Raw genomic sequence first — 16,519 nt, 5'->3', positions numbered from 1 at the left:
TAACATTTTAAAAGACGAATAGAAAAATTTAAAAAGTATTGAATATAGAACAACAACAACAAAAAAAAACAAAAAGAAACAAACAAAAAAAACCCAAATAAACAAAAAACAGAACCAAACCTATAAATGTAGAGAACAAACTAATGGTTGCCAGAGGGGATGGGAGTGGGGGTTGGACAGAATGGGTGTAGGAGAGCGGGAGATACAGGCTTCCAGTTATGGAATGAATAAGTCATGGGGATAAAAAGCACAGCATAAGGAATTTAGTCAATGATACCATAATAACGATATATTGGAACAGATGGTACCTACACTTGTAGCGAACTAGCATAATGTATAAACTTCGTCAGATCACTAAGTTGTATACCTAAAACTAATGTAATATTGTGTATCAACTACACTCAAAATAAATAGATATTACAGAGAAAAAATGAATAGAATGACATAGGATAACATAAAAAATAGAAGTATCAGTGTACATTATGTATGGATCTTTGGCCTAAGTTGTGTGTGTGTGTGTACATGTGCGCGTTGGGTTATGGTTTAAAGTGACATATTTCTTACTAAAGTTTGGGCCCAGAATGTTTGAGAAGTACTGCAGAGTGTTATACTGCCTCTATTTTTGGCATCAATTTCTGAGTCTGTTTTAATGTTATTTTGTCAAGTTGCATTTCACCTCTCATGCTGAAATACATGGTAAAATGTAACCAACGTTCCATTGCTTTAAAAAGGAAAGCTTGTCCAGATGCTCCTCTTAGTGTGTTTGTTCCAGGTTTTTGACTAAGCCTGGTTTATGAAAAAGCTGAATGTTTGGCTAAAACCATTGAATCCCTGATGTTACAATTTGAGTATTCATGTATTTTTTCATTTGTTTATTGAATAGTATTGTGTGCCAGAGACTTAGTTTCTGGAAATTCAAAAGAACAAGGTAGTTACTACTGTCCTACTAAAAAAATAAACTGAAGATTGGGGTAAAAAAGCAGGAATGGCTAAGGTATAAGCAAGTATTTTATTTTTTAAAAATTAGAACTTACATTCTTAAAATGAAGGAAAATCCTAACAGAGTTTGAGATTGAGGGAAAAGAAATATCATCCATTTTTCAGCTGTATAGTGCAAGAGCAATGTAAGCTGTTCTTTTTGGTTCAGAGTGCAGAAACAAAAAAAGTAAACATTAGGGGAAAATGAACCTGCACTAGGATTGCCTGATTGATTCTTCCTTGCAGTGTAGGAATTCAAGGAGAATTTACTATGATCATATCTTCAAACTGAATTTTAAATTTTGGTCCAAGCCCTGATAAATCATAGTTTTTTTTTCAACCTATGTTATAATGCTGTACCATTCACAACTCTGTTAAACTAGCAGTTTCCGATGCCCTAGTCTGGATCAAAATTTTTCGAAAGAGTAAATTCTCAGATAACCTAAGAGAACTGAATGACAAAACCTCTAGAATTTACTTATTTGTGATGAGCCATTATTTGTCCTTAGTATTTATTGTTACTACTTCTCTTTCTTTGTTTAAAGGAAAAGTAGGTGATTTTCCTTCTGTGTCCCTCATTTATCTTTTACCCTTTGGTTGTGTATTTTTATATGTGAGATATTTCTCCCTAACACACACATTTAATATACAGCTTCATCTTGACCTGGAATTGACTACCGACATTTAACTGTTGTTGATCAGACAGCACTTCTTTATCTCTTTAAGTTTTAAGTGCTGTTTCTGACGAATGCCAGTCCTTTTAGTCCTGTTCTGTAACAGATATACCAGGAATCAGTATACCATCTAGATGTCACAGAGGGAAAAGAACACTCTTTTGGGAGGGGGGGGGAGAGTATTGTTTAAATATGAAAGGTGTTATAACCTTTTCTTTTTTTTTTTTTTTTAATTTATTAGGCTTCAGTCAAACCAAAGGAATTCAGATTTTTTTTTAAACCTTATGATTTTACAACAGTAAATTATGGCTCTTAAATGTAAATTCAGAGAAAGAAATTAATAATTACCTCCTGCTTGGATTTTTTTTTTTTTTTGGCTGATAAAATATATTTAAAGTATTTTAATCTTGGCATCAAATATGGATGCTGTTATATGCCACATTGATGTTGGGGATTTTGGTATAAATTATATCCCTTGCCTTGAGGAGTTTATAGTCTAATCAGCAGAAGAATGATGTGGGAAAAGTTTAGAACATATTTGTTAGCTGTGAGGAAGCCCTAGTAGGTGCCTTCCTATGTAAACAAACATTTTATATATGCTATCTCCTTTAATCCCCTCAACAATACTATAAGGTATGTGTTAATATCTTTATTTTACAAATAAGGAAACTAAGACATAGTGAGGTTAAGGAACTCTCCAAGGTCACACATTTTCCAGGTGTTAAGGCTGGGGTCTCAGATCTGTCCCTGTCAGTGAACTGCTAGACTTTAGGTATAAGTGGAAAGAGTATTTTAGATTGAATACTTGCATTTATGTCCACTTCTTTCCAAAATCCAACCACTTTTTCCTTTATCTTGGCAAAAGGGAAGAAGTATATACTTTGGAGAAATTATACCAGAGAGGTTTCTTATTTGAGAACACCAAGAACAGCAGAGGAAGGGTTTATAGGAAGGAATGGAAAACCAGAGGATGAACTGAAAGCTTTAAGTACTGAATAGTGAAGACCCCAGATCCCTTTTGCAATCATGCTATCAGGACTCTGGCAGCTAGGCTTATACCAGCCCCACCCTTTATGACAGAAGATTGTATTATTCTTTGGACATATTGACTGGCTCAAGAGAAAAGACCTAAAAAATGTTAACATTTAGGGATCCTACTTGCAGCCCATTTGATTTCCCTTCAGTGAAGTCTATCAGCTCACAATGCTACTTAGGCTCAATGTACTTCAGTCAGCTCTTTTGTGCCTCATTCTAAAATTGAAGGTACAACCAAGTGTTAGCAAACGTTGAAAGATAGTCTCCAATGTGAAAGATGACAAAGACTAAAACAAATAGAAAAATAAAAAGAAACCAGAAGAAGCAAAGACAATTCAGGAAACAGAAGAAGCCTTAAAAACAAAATCAGAATAAATGTCCTCCCAGAGGTAATAGAAAACTATCATATTAATAGTGAAAGGAAAATGATGCTCTAGAAAGTGGAATATTAGTGCAGATGGTCTTTAAAAGACACATCGAAATGCTATGGGAAAGTAGCCTAGAAAGATAAATTAGAGGACTAGAGTAGGAACTCTTTAGACTTAGATAACGCCTGAAGTCAGTCTGCTTTCATTTATTAGTAAGGTAACTTTCTCAATTACTTAATTGGTGATGGTGGGGTCTTATATAGCAAACTGCTATTTATATTTTTTAAATGTAGCATTATGTAATTATATGATACTGAAGAAAAATTTTCGTGGATACACTGACCTTCTTAAACTTTAAATCATTATTTGTTCAATGTGATGTATTTAGTTTAAAATATGGTTGTGCATCTTTTTCCTCAAAATGTAAAATAAGTTCAGCAAAGTGTGAACATACATATGTATATATGGAGAGAGAGAGAGGTTGTGGTGCATTTACAAGATTTGCTGAAGTTTTGTTTTTAAATCAGGAAGACGATCTGTTTTGTGTGACCTTTGTTAAATTTTACCTTTGCTAAGTATTAGCACTGCGTATAGCAGTTTGGTTTTCTACTAGAAGCTACCTTCTCGTAGAAGTTTTTAAATGACTCTAACAGAGGTTAACCTTACACTTAATTTAAGCAGCCTTCAATGACATTGTTTTTTAACATTCGTCAGAATATGATAAACTGAAGTAACTGAAATGGATTGTGGTTAATATTACTGTCAGGGTGATGAATAATCCTGACATACACCAGCAACACACTGCCAGTCAGTAATCCTCAAAGTGAAGTATTTATTCCCTAATCATCTGAAGTTACTGTGGTGTGGAGTGACCATTCATTATTATTTATAAACGAATTGTTTTATTTACACAGCGTTGCCAGTTTATCCCTTAATACTTCCTGTCTTTTTTTTAGTTTAGTGCTGGGTATACTAACTTGGGTAGATTCAGAGTAGGGAACACATATACCTACCATGAATTTACATAAAGATTGTTTCAACACACCTAGAAATTGGGTTGTGTTTTTTAAAGGTTAGTAAGTACTGGGTTTATAGTAGCAATAAGGTTTATAGTAAGGTAATACTTCTGATTTCAGTCTGGGGTGTATGAGTGTGTGTTTATAGAGAGAAAATGTAGTAGGAAGACATTTTAAAAACCTGCATATTTGTAGCTTTCTTTATATACTTGTGTGTATCAGCTTTCCAACTTCTTATTCTTGTATTTCCCTCTGATATTCAAAACTTATTTTTATGTGAATATGTAGTATGTTTGGGGGGCAGTTATTACTTTTTTTTAGTTGAGGTATAATTGACATTCAACATTCTGTTAGTTTCAGGTGTACAAAATAGTTATTTGATATTTGTATATATTGCAAAATGATCACCACAATAAGTCTAGTTAAACATCTGTAATGTGCATTTCATAGTGGGTAGTGTGGTATCTTTTCATTTAGTCACATGTCCACATTCCTGTCCAATTCTTTATTCCCAAAGTCCACTTACTTGAATTAAACATGTTTATGTTGAATAAATGTGCTTATTCAAATAATTATTAATTTGCTGGTTAACTTTTATAGACATTATTCTGAGGACTGGTCCAGGAACAAAAGTGAATGAAATAGTCTTTTTAACTCTTTTTAAAGAGTTTTATAACTGAACCTATGTTACATATGAACCATTTATAGGAGAATAATCTAATCAAGAAACATTTTATTTCTGTGTGACTTAATTTTAAACCGTTCCATTTTTAGAAAAGGATTTTTGTTTTTAATGTGAGTTCATGATTTATGATGTGAACCAAGTTTTTGGAAGTGGAAAAAGGATAAATTCTAAAAACAAAAAACACTGGTTCAATATAAAAAGTAGAATAAACAATTAGCTACATTTTTTAATGTTCGGAAGAAAAGAAAATCAGTAGTTTCACTTAGAAAGATATCCTGTAGGGGCACCTGGCAGGCTCAGGTGAAAGAGCCATGCAACTCTTGATCTTTATGTTAAATAGACAAGATGATTAAAAGACACTAGTAGCATTCAGAATTGTTCAGATCATTTACAACCCTATTGTTTAATGCCCTTGATAAACTTGATGTATCACCTTCTTTATTGCATTTTTGTAGGATTCTGTATTGGGCCCTGATTTGTTCAACAATTTCACTAATACTACAAATTGATCATACAACTTGCTTTGCAGTAATGAAAATTAAAAAAAATTATATGATTTTGCATAATGAAATACATGAAATATTTGAGAGAAATATCAAAAGTAATATGAAGTTTTACATTTAGTCTTAGAAATTTGTAGTACAAAAAAACAGGAAGAAAATCCGGATAAAGAAAAGTAGGAGTTAAAGATATAAATGGCAGTAGTCTTGTTAATGGGAGGGAAGATCAAAATGTGGCATCCTGTTCCTGACCTGTAGCCTCTGATCACTTAAAGGGGACTGTCTCTTGCAAGGGGCCTATCAATTCACCGTACACATGTATAGATACAAGAGAGACTAATTTACTGGAAAAGTTGAAAGCTTAGTTGACTGTATGCTTATTTTAACCAACAGTGATTTGGCTTTTCTAAAAACAAATTAGGCCAAATATTATTACACTCTTATATTGTGGCTTCTAATGTGATCTATTTTTAATCTATAATAGAGGTACAAGGTAAGGGTTGAGGTTCGTTTTTTACAAATGAAAGTCCAATTCTCTCAGTACCATTTGTTGAAAAAAACTATACTTTCTAATGAAATGTCTTGACACCTTTGTTGGAAATAAATAGCTATATATGTGCGGGTCCATTTCTAAGCTGACTGCTCAATCAGTATTATCTTTTCTTATATCCATACCACGCTGTCTTGGTTACTGTAGCTTTATAGTAAGTCATAAAGTCAGATCATGTGAATCCTCCAACTATATCCTTTTTTTCAAAATTATTTCAGCTATTCAGGTTTCTCTATTTTTCATATAAATTTTAGAATCAGTTTATCAGTCCTGCAGAGATTTTGACTGAGATTAAATTTCATCATTAGACCATTTTTGCTAAAAATTGTATGTTAATATAACTGGATCTTTCAATCCATGAATATGGTTTATCTTCCATTTATTTAGGTTTCCTTTAGTCTCTAATGTTTTGCAGTTTTTGGCATATAATTCTTGTACATATTTCTGTTAATTTACCCTTAAAATTTTCATGTTTTTTAAGAGTTATAAAATTTTCAGTTTCAATTATTATTTCTTGTATATAGAAATACAACTGGATTTTGTACATTGATCTTGTATTTTGCAACCTTGCTAGACTTTTTGGGACTTCTGGCATAAATGAATATATCATCTCTGAATGAATACTTACTGGATTATACAACATTGAGTAGAAGTATTGAGAATGCCTTGGCTTTGGTCTTAGGGGAAAGTATTCAATCTTTTACCATTTTGTATACTAGCCACTAGGTTTTTCATAGATACCCTTTATCAGGTTGAGGAAGTTCCTTTTTGTTTCTAGTTTGTTGAAAGTTTTCATTATTATTGGATATTGAATTTTGTCAGAATCTTTTTCTGAAGATAATCATATGGTTTTTCTTTTTTAGTCTGTTAAAATGGTAAATTTTATACTGGTTGATTTTGGATTCATTCCTGAGATAAACCAAACTTGATAGTGATGTATTATCCTTTTGGATTTGATTTGTTAGTATTTGCTTAAGAATTTTTGCATCTGTGGTCATGAAGGATATTTGTCTGTAATGTCCTTGTCTAGTTTTGGCATCAGGGTAATGCTGGCAGAACAAAATCAGTTTCGAAGTTATTCCTTCTTATTCTGTTTCCTGGAAAAATGGTGTAGAAATTATTTCATCCTTAAAGGTTTAGCGGAATTCATTAGTGAAACCATTTGGGCCAGGAATTTTATTTCCGGGAAGGTTTTTTAAAACAAATTAAATTCATGGAGCGCTATTCACATTACCTTTCTGTTCTTGAATGAGCTTTGGTAGTCTGACTCTTTCATAGATTTGCTTATTTTATCTTTTCTTGATTTTGGTAGTTTGTTTTCTTTCTTTTTTCCTTCTCTTCCCCCCCCCCCCCCAGATCAGTCTGGCTGTGGATTTTATTTATTTTTCTGTTACTTTTTCTGTGTTCAATTTCAGTGATCTTTGCTTTTTCTACTATTGTTCTTTTTTCTTGATTTGGATTTAATTCCTCTTCTTTTTTAGTATTTTAAGGTAGAAGCTTTAACCTATTGATTTGAGATCTCTTTTTGTTTCTAATGTAAAGTTTAATGCTACATGTTTTTCTCAAAGCACTGATTTTATAAGGTCCAACAAATTTTTATATATTGTGTTTTCATTTTTATTTCATTCAAAATCTTTTCTAATTTTCCTTGTGACTTTCTCTTTGACACATGAATCATGTAGAAGAGTGTTGTTTAATTTCCACAGGTCTGGAGATTTGTCAGACATCTTTCTCTTGTTGATTTCTAGTTTAATTCCATTAGGATTGGAGAATATACTTTGTATGATTTTCAGTTTTTAAAATTAGTTGAAATTTGGTTTATGGCTCAGAAAATGGACTGTGTTAGTTAATGTTCCATGTGTACTTGAAAAGAATACTTCTTCTGTTGTTAGGTTAAGTGTTCTGTACATGTCATTTACAACCAGTTAGGTAAAATTGGTTGATAGTGTTGTTCGTATCTTAGATATCTTTACTGATTTTCTACTTGTTCTGTTGATTACTGAGAGTGGAGTTGTTGATGTCTCCAACTACAATTTAGATTTGTCTATGTATTTTTTCATTTCTATCAGTTTTTGTTTTACAATTTGAATCATTTGTTTTGGGGTACATGTTATGAGTTGAATTGTGTTTCCCAAAAAAATATATTGAAGTCCTCACAAGTACTGGGGTACCTGTAGATGTGACCTTATTTGTAAAGAGGGTCTTTGCATATGTAATCAAGTTAAGATGAGGTCATTAGATTGAGCCCAAATCTGATATGACTGGTGTCCTTACAAGAAAACAAAAGCACCATGTTAAGACAGACATCAAAAGAGTGAATACCATGTGGTGATGGAGACAGAGATTGGAGTTACATTGCCACAAGCCAGGGAACACCTTGGGCTCCAGGAAACTGAAAGAGGCACAGAAGCATCTTCCCCCTAGAGGGGTCAAAGAGAACATGGCTCTGCCAATTTGATTTTGGACTTTTAAACTCCAGAATTATGAGACAATACATTTCTATTTGTTTTAAGCCACTCAGTTTGTGGTACTTTGTGATAGGAGCCCTAGGAAACAATTTAAAATGGTTATGTTTTCTTGATAAATGGATCCCTTTATCATTATGTAATGTTTCTCTTTATACCTGGTAATATTCCATGCTCTGAAGGCTACTTTTTCTGATATTAATATATCCATGACAGCATTATTTTATTACTTGCAGTATCTTTTTCTATTACTCTACCTTAAAATTTACTTTTTTTTTTTCCTTAGCTGTGTCCAGTCTGCATGTAAGGTCATCAAAAGAATTCTTCTCTGATTGTTTTTCTTTTGTTTCTAGCATTTATATTTGATTCTTGTTTTATAGTTTCCTGCTCTGCTGAAATTTCCCACCTGCTCTTGTAAGTTTTCTACCTTTTCCCCTAGATCTTTTAGTATGTGAATCAAAGTTACTTTAAATAACCTTTCTGATAGTTCTAACATCTGCATTATCTCTAAGACTGGTTCTTTTGATTGCTTTGTGTCTTTACAGTGGGTCATTTTTTCTTAGTATTTTAAACATCTCATAATTTTTGGTTTAATATCAGTAGAGACTGGGATGTGAATACTATTTTATGCCCAGAAATGTGGGTGCCTTTTCTTATGTCAGGCAATTTATGTGGGAAGTTCAGTCAATCCAGGCAGTAAGTGAGCTCAGTTGGATTTCTTATCATCATTGTTACTTTAAATGCAGCACAGACTGCACAAATTCCTCTATTTCTTCCATTTGAATTTGTCTTAGAATGGGTCCTAGGGTGCTGGAGATTTTGTCTCGCTGTTCCTGCTCTACTCTCTGGCAGACCCTCTATGCCTGTGCCACTGAAGATTCTCTCTACTCTTTTGTCTTTCCCCAGGAGTAGATTGCTGTTGCTCGATACTCAGTGCCAGGCTTGTGGGGGAGGGCAACTTCTCCATTCTCCTGATCCAGCATCACTCTGAAGCAGACCCTGTGGGGTCTTCTCAGTGGGCCTTCTCAGTGTTCTTGTCTGTATCCTGTATGACATCCAGACTCTGCCTTGTGTCTGTGGCAGGTCTCAGGCATGAGAGATTTTCTCATCCCTCTTCCAATAGTAGCAGACCTCTCCTTTGTATCAGTGCAGAATCTTGGCTCAAAGAGTTTTTTTTTTCCCCCTTCCCCTAAGCTTTTGCTTCTACTCTACCCAGAAGCAGTAGATTTTTGCCTGGTCCTCTGGTAATATAGAGTTTCCTATCTCTCTTCCAGGCCCTGGGATGAGAGCATTTGGTATTCCTCCCCCATCAGCCTAAGGGTTTTGATTTATTTGAAGAGAAAGATTAGAGGAAGTGGGTGGTATTTTGTGCCTGTCCTCCTTCATAGCAAGTCACATTCTATCTCTCAAAACTTTGATTGTCCAAGCCACCTTCTTTGTTCTTTGTGGCTCCCAATCATTGAGGGTGTGCTAAGACCTGTCAGTGTCCCAAAGGTAAGGATCTCAGTGAGCAGTAGGTGCAGGCTGATTGGAAGCCAGAGGCTCACGCAGCAGCTTTTAAAGTTTGAAGGTGGACTTCTTTCAGGGAAAGACTGGGAGCTGGACATTGAGCCCTTGGGGGGTGGGGAGGAATTGCATGTTAATGAACTGTTTGTTTGCTACAGTCCTGTAGGACCTTGTAAACACTAGCCCCAATGGCCATGAGAACCAGGTGATCAAGGGATGCTTCTAGGTGGCAGCCATGAAAGCAGAAGTGCCAGACTTGTGTACAAGCTCCTTCCAGGGAGATATTGGTAATTTGGAGAGGGCTACAGGGTGAATGCAGAGATGGTGTCTGCTGGCTTTTCTGGTCGCATGGGAGGATTGCAATTCCTAGATGTGTGTTAAGTTAGGATCCTAACTCTCAGGCTGCAGCTTTTAAGATGTGCAAATAGGCCTCTTTCAAGGAAGGACTGGGAGATTTGGCATTTCTATCCGCTGTCTCAGAGATGAGCTCTGGCGGATAGCCACACTGAGTCCTCCTGAGCCAGTGAAGATCTGTGCAATTTTGGTATGGTTTTACTGTTGTCTTATGGTCTTATGGATGCAAGCCTCATTGGCTTTCAGAGCTAGGTGTTCTGGAGGGCCTCTCTTACAGGTGGAGGTCTTAACCGGGGTGCTAGATGTTGGGTCCAAAAATCTTCACTCCTCAGGGAGAAGCTGTGAGTTTTGAGTTCCTTCCCAATTGTATGCCACTGTGTTGGAGGTAAGATTCATGGTAAGAGTATGTCACAGCCTTTCCTACCTGTTACCCTATGGGTTTTTTCTCATTTGTCTGATATGTAGCTCAGCTAGTTACAGGATTTCTTCAAGAGGGAATTGATCCATGTGTAACTGTAGATTCAGTTTGTCCATGGGAGGAAGTGAGTTCAGGAACCTCTTATGTCATTATCTTGGACTGGAATTCCCGATGTTAATGGTCTTAACTTCTTAACTGTTTAAGTGGAGAGATGAATCTATCTGAAAATGAATAGGCTTTATTATATCACCATTGGGCCTCTTGGGTGTTTATCATTTTCATAATTAGTTAAAATACTTTTTTCTTTTGGCCTTGGATTATTAAAATTGGGTTTTGGTGGGGGGTGGGGGTCCTTCCAGGCATTTAGCTTAACACTGGCATTGGATTATGAGATTATTTTAATCAATTTCTGTGCCTTTCTCAAATTCAGGTAAAAACCTATAGTAAAAATCACGTAATATGAGCCGTAGCTGAATAACAGAACTGCAGAGGCTACTAAATCTACCAGTGTGAGCATTTGAAATGATTTAGATTCTACGTAGGCACAATAAGTAAAATGGAATACTTACTTTTTCCCAAGATGTGTTTGTTAAATTGAAATAGTATAGTGGGTATATGTTTAACACCACTTGCAAGAAAGTGTGTTTTCAAGGGATTAAAAACTGCTCTGGTACTTGAAAACAAAAGTGCTTATTTGTTAACTCTAAAAGCCACAGTAGTGTGCCAATGAGATTTTTTTCTTGACAATATTAAATAAAATGTAGAGTGTGTGAAGATAAGTGCCAAACCATTTCAGCCATATATAGCAAATGACAAAATACCCTAAAAGCCAAGGTTGAGTAAAAATGCTGATCAAGCTGTTTGTTATACTTGTCATTTAGATAAAAGAGCTACTACAACTGACACAAAATAGTACTGCACCCCTAACAGTGGCAACACTGCTTAAATGACAGAGGCTGTTCGTTTATTTTCTTCTCTTGGTGGTGGGGGAAGAAGGCAGGTGGTGGAGAAGCACAGAATAAAATTCAGTGGCTTCTTTAAAAAGCTTTAGCAGCGCAGAGAATTAAAGGCTCTTATTGGGTTCATGGATGTGGATATATAAATATAAAAGGTAAGAGAAAAGTAAAGCCATAAACTTGGGTGACAGTATTTACCTTTTTTGTTCACTTTTTTTTTTTTTAAGCTATTTTTGCCAAACATCTTTCGGTGTCCCCAAGCAAAATATTCTTTTTTTTTTTTCATTTATGAAACCTTCTGCTAAAGTGATATCCACACACATTAGATAAGTAGGGATAAAAATGTAACTAGCACATTTTCAAAAGGATCTTGAATCTAAAACTTCCATGAAAGGATTCTCATGGCTTTACAGATTCAGCACCAGCATTTTTATCAATCCACACAACCCAGATCATTCTAGGATTTGCTAGTCAATTTAGTTAAAGGTGGTTCTAAGTCTTGCTCCTGCCACTGGCATAGGTAGCCAGTCATTAATAGTCATTTAACTTCTCTGACTCAATTTTTTTGCCAAAAGTTAGGAATGCTAACTTTTTCCAAACCAAATCATTATTCTCTAATCAGAAATGGTCATCTTTTATATCACATTTGCCAATAGTCCATTCCCTTTCATCCTCTGAATTTGAAGTTTTTTGTTTAATCCATTCATGAATATTAGATACCTTTTATTACTTAACAATAGTCAGTCCTCTAATCTGGCATTTTTATAACATATAACATTGGATTCCTGTACCATTGAGTTCAACCATCTTGTTATATTTTCCTTGCTAGTTTTTATCCCTTATTTTGCAGTGGCCCTGTTTCAGTGTCTATAGGCCTATCCTACTTCCAAGAAAAAATAAAATAATGTAAAACGTCTCTTGCACATGACCTCTCAAATGCTGTATGACGGGCTTTATGTGTAGTCATAAAATTAAAGGAGGTTTCTAGTTTCCTAATCATACCAAATGAAGATGACATTGGCAGATGGCTTTAGGCCAGTCATCCAGATCCTAAGCAAGATCCTAAAAATGGTTACACTCTTTTACCTCCCCTTCCTGAGCCCCTTTTCAGTTTTGACATCTCTTCACCACTCCCCTATAACCACAAAATGTATCTTTTATGATACCCTATCCTTTAGTGTTTCCAAAGGCCTTATTTCTGTGTCTTATGCACCAGAATGATCTTTTACTTTTTCTTTAATCTTCTCTTCTGCTTCTCATCCCCAAGATGTTAGGATCTAACGCTTTTCCAAAGAAGGCCTTCACAGAAAGATGTAAAAAAAACTCCTTTGAGATTTGGATTTTAAAAGAGAAGTTTGTTAACTCAAGCAAATCTCTGCTTTGTTGAATTTGTGAGATTCCTTGCCAATTCCCTTCAACTTTCTTGGTAACTATAATCATGGTCCATCCGTTTGGAACTTCACTTCTGAAAGGTTGATATAAATTAGAACAGTTCACATATAAATCTCAAAAGGAAGAAGGATTTATGTCAGTCATGGTGGTAATAACAATTACAACAACATTCATGGCAGCTACGCTTGTCAAGTACTTTCTTTGTGCCAGGATCTCTGCTAAGCACTTTACATATATTATTAGCCTTTATGCCAACCAATAAATAAATATCATATTGGAAAAAGTGGACATATAAGCAATTGTTGAAATTAGGAAAAATAATTTATAATTAATACAACAGTTTTAGATGGATAAAATGACTCCAAAACTGGATTTTTGAGTACTGAATTTGTATCTCTTAGATTTATGTTGACTTTGAACTAGGTTACTCAAAATACTTCTTCATTTTTAAAACAGGGATTTCTAGCTCACACATTTACCATGAGAATGTGTAATAATGTCTTGTAAACTGCAAAGTGTGAGCTGGGGGTATTAATTAAATAATTTCAGGTAAGATTTCCTAAAATTTTAAAAAAGAAAGAAAAAGTTTAGAATGTATCAACACTATAAAAGCCTTTTCTTTTTACAGCCAACTTTCACTAGTAATTAGATGAAAAAGTCTGTTATGTGCCTCTGAAGAAGTCTGTGAATCCAAAGCTATTTGTTTTTAATTGGGGTGGTAGAAGATGACTGTTACTTGCTTGACATTTCATATGCTTTTCATAGTAACATGTGGATGCCCTTTGGATTTTTAAAAAGTAATTTTGCTTTCGGTTATTTTCTTGAGGTAGGGTAATTCAGTTTATTGGAGCTACTGTGTACTATTAGGCTTTTGACAGGTAATGCACAGTACTGTATGTACCATTAGAAGATCGTGATGTTTAATTCTTTTCTAACAGACTCTACTAATTTCATCAGACTTGTTTAATAGTTTTTTTTCTTAAATATTATTCATCAAATAAGCAGCAAAATAGTAATAAATATTATTATGAATAATATACTGTGTGCCAGGCAGTGAGCTGGGCATTTCACATGCAGTAATTTTGTTTCGCTACTAATTAGCAAAATTACTTCTCAAAGTAGGTAATAAAAAGATTTTTTTTTATTGCAGTACTCCTAAGAAACCTAATTTAGAAAGTTTTGTTTTGCATATCCTGTTCTGGAAGTTATCATTAGTAGTTCTCAAACAGAATACTTATCACTCTACCACAGTTGTCAGTTTTGCTATTTGTGAGATTAGAATATCCTAGAATAGTGATTTTTTTTCTATTTATACATTTTCAAGAGTTTTGGTGTTCCTTTTTTTCTTTAATTTGTCTTTTCCTACTTCAGTCCAAGTTCTTATTTCCATTTTTTTCCAGACATAATGCTTCTATTGATAGTCCTGATACTCTAGTTTTTAAATCATTCTGTTTTATTTCAACCACTTTTTTACCTTATTGTGATTAAAGTTTTATTCTGTAGATTTAAAAAATCTTATGTAGTTTTATTTGATGGCTTTTTGTAATTTTTAAAATTACTTTCCTATATCCTAGGGCTATTTATTTTTACCTTGTTCCAACCTTGAATTGCACCTCTCTAATCAATACCTATTTTTTATTGATTTTTTTTCAGGAAGTTATGACCATTTTAAATGACCAGTATTTTGGCTCTTCTTCCTTTAATCAGTTTGCTGATTTAAAAAAGTATTCTGTCAAGCTTTTATAAATTGTACAAAGAGCTCCCTGTAGGAGATAGTGCTAGGCATCTTCCTGAATTGCCCTCCAATTGTTACTCTTAATATACTGTATAAGTAAGAGAAGCCATCGGCATTTACTTTTAGTTCTTTTGCAGAGATGAATAAACCTCTTGAAATGCTGATTTAGACAATGTTTTAAAAATGCTATGATGCACTTTGGTGTATGACTGACTCTTGCTTAGTTAAATGTTTTGCAGCATTATAACATAGTTGGATTCAGCTCATCTTTTAAAGCAGTTGTCAGAAAAATATGGGCCAGCATGGTAGAATGTATTAGCTCAATACATTGTCTCCATTTTATTATGAAGCTGCTGAGGAAGCTGTGATATACAGCACTGTCATTACAGATCTATTGTTAGGACGGTTCCACAGTCGTCTTTGCACTGCCATTAATTTATAGCAGTAAACAATATGTAGCCTTCCAACTGCAGCAAAGCAGAATCTTTTAATGAGGTGGATGTTATTACCACAATAAATCAGTGCTTTCCCGTAATGTATAATTCAATGTGTGTATTCCCACTGTAACTTCTCTGAGTAAGCTGATAGTGTATCATTGTCATTGCACAGCTCCACTGGTCTTTTTTTTTTTTTTTAAACCTTCTTTTATTTGGGGACTTCTTTTTTATATGCTTACAAATAAATGTGGTATGTCTTGATAGCTGTCCTGTAGCAAGCTTCAGAAACCAACTGTAACAATAACAGCCAGAATCAATACTGTGGGTTCTACCTATATAGATCTCTGCACAATGCCATTTTTTTCTCAGATGCTCGTGAAATCAATCCTAATTGGTTTTAGCATTATATTCAAGAAACGTGATTCTATAACTATTGATTTTGGGGGTATACTCATTTGGAGAGTAATAAAAATAGGAGCAGATAAAGTGAATACTTAATATGCTGCAGAACTATACAAAAGGAGCATTGATTCTATTTTTAATTCACATAATTTGTCTTCCAATGATTTTATTTCTTCGTTCTTTCCTTTTGTATGGCTCAGTGTTTAGGAACAACAACCAAAATATGTTTAAAGGCATTCCAAATTGATTCTGTAACAAAGATTTCTTGGAGTCACTTCCATTCTTAACTGGCATAAATTTAGTAAATCAGGTTTAATTCTTCTGTATAGAAACTAATGCTTTAAAAGATGGCATTTTAAATTAGTATACTGAGATATTGATCTAAAATAGTAATCAATGAAAGATTTTTAAAAATTTGCTTGTAAAGTAAAAAAATGACTTGATATAAAATGTTGATTCAAACCAAGCTATAGAAAGAGAACAGTTCTAAAGATAGTTTTTAAAAATAGTTAACAGTTAAAGATAGTGAAAATGATGAATTTAAAATCTTGCTTTAAATCACATATTAACATGAAAAGCAGTTTAAAAAGTAGTTTACCTTTGCTTCATTTTTAACAGAATATTTCTGAATACATCTATTTTTAAACCCATATTTTTAAATTTATTTCAGTTTAGCATATCTCCCATAAATAATACGATATTTAAGATATTTTCTTTCTCTTATAAATGAGGTAACTAACTCCTAGGTCCTCATTTAAGAAAGTCATCTTGGCTTTTTTTTTCCCCCAGTGAAATGGTAATTATATTTTAAATAAGGAATAGAGATTTTCTAGAGATCAGAATGTTTTATGAGAATGAGTTATTACTTAAAGCAGGTGGTTTTTTACATTCTTGGAGACCTCAGGCCCCTTTGAGAATCTTAATACTCATACAATCTTCCTTAAGAAAATATACATGTGCTGGTGCACTGGGTATTATATGCAAATAATGAATCATGGAACATTGCATCAAAAACTGGGGAGGTACTCTATGGTGACTAATATAACAA

General features: G+C 34.0%; 1 protein-coding gene across 1 annotated transcript in view; it reads left to right on the top strand.

Moving 5' to 3' along the window:
- Window positions 1-16,519, top strand: part of LRBA (LPS responsive beige-like anchor protein) — a 762,114-nt gene that overhangs the window by 579,788 nt on the left and 165,807 nt on the right. The window lies entirely within an intron of this gene.

The sequence above is a fragment of the Ursus maritimus genome, unplaced genomic scaffold, assembly GCF_017311325.1.
Source record: "Ursus maritimus isolate PB19 unplaced genomic scaffold, ASM1731132v1 scaffold_11, whole genome shotgun sequence".
NCBI lineage: Eukaryota > Metazoa > Chordata > Mammalia > Carnivora > Ursidae > Ursus > Ursus maritimus.
The sequence above is the reverse complement of the archived record's forward strand: the minus strand, read 5'-3'. Positions and strand labels throughout refer to the sequence as shown.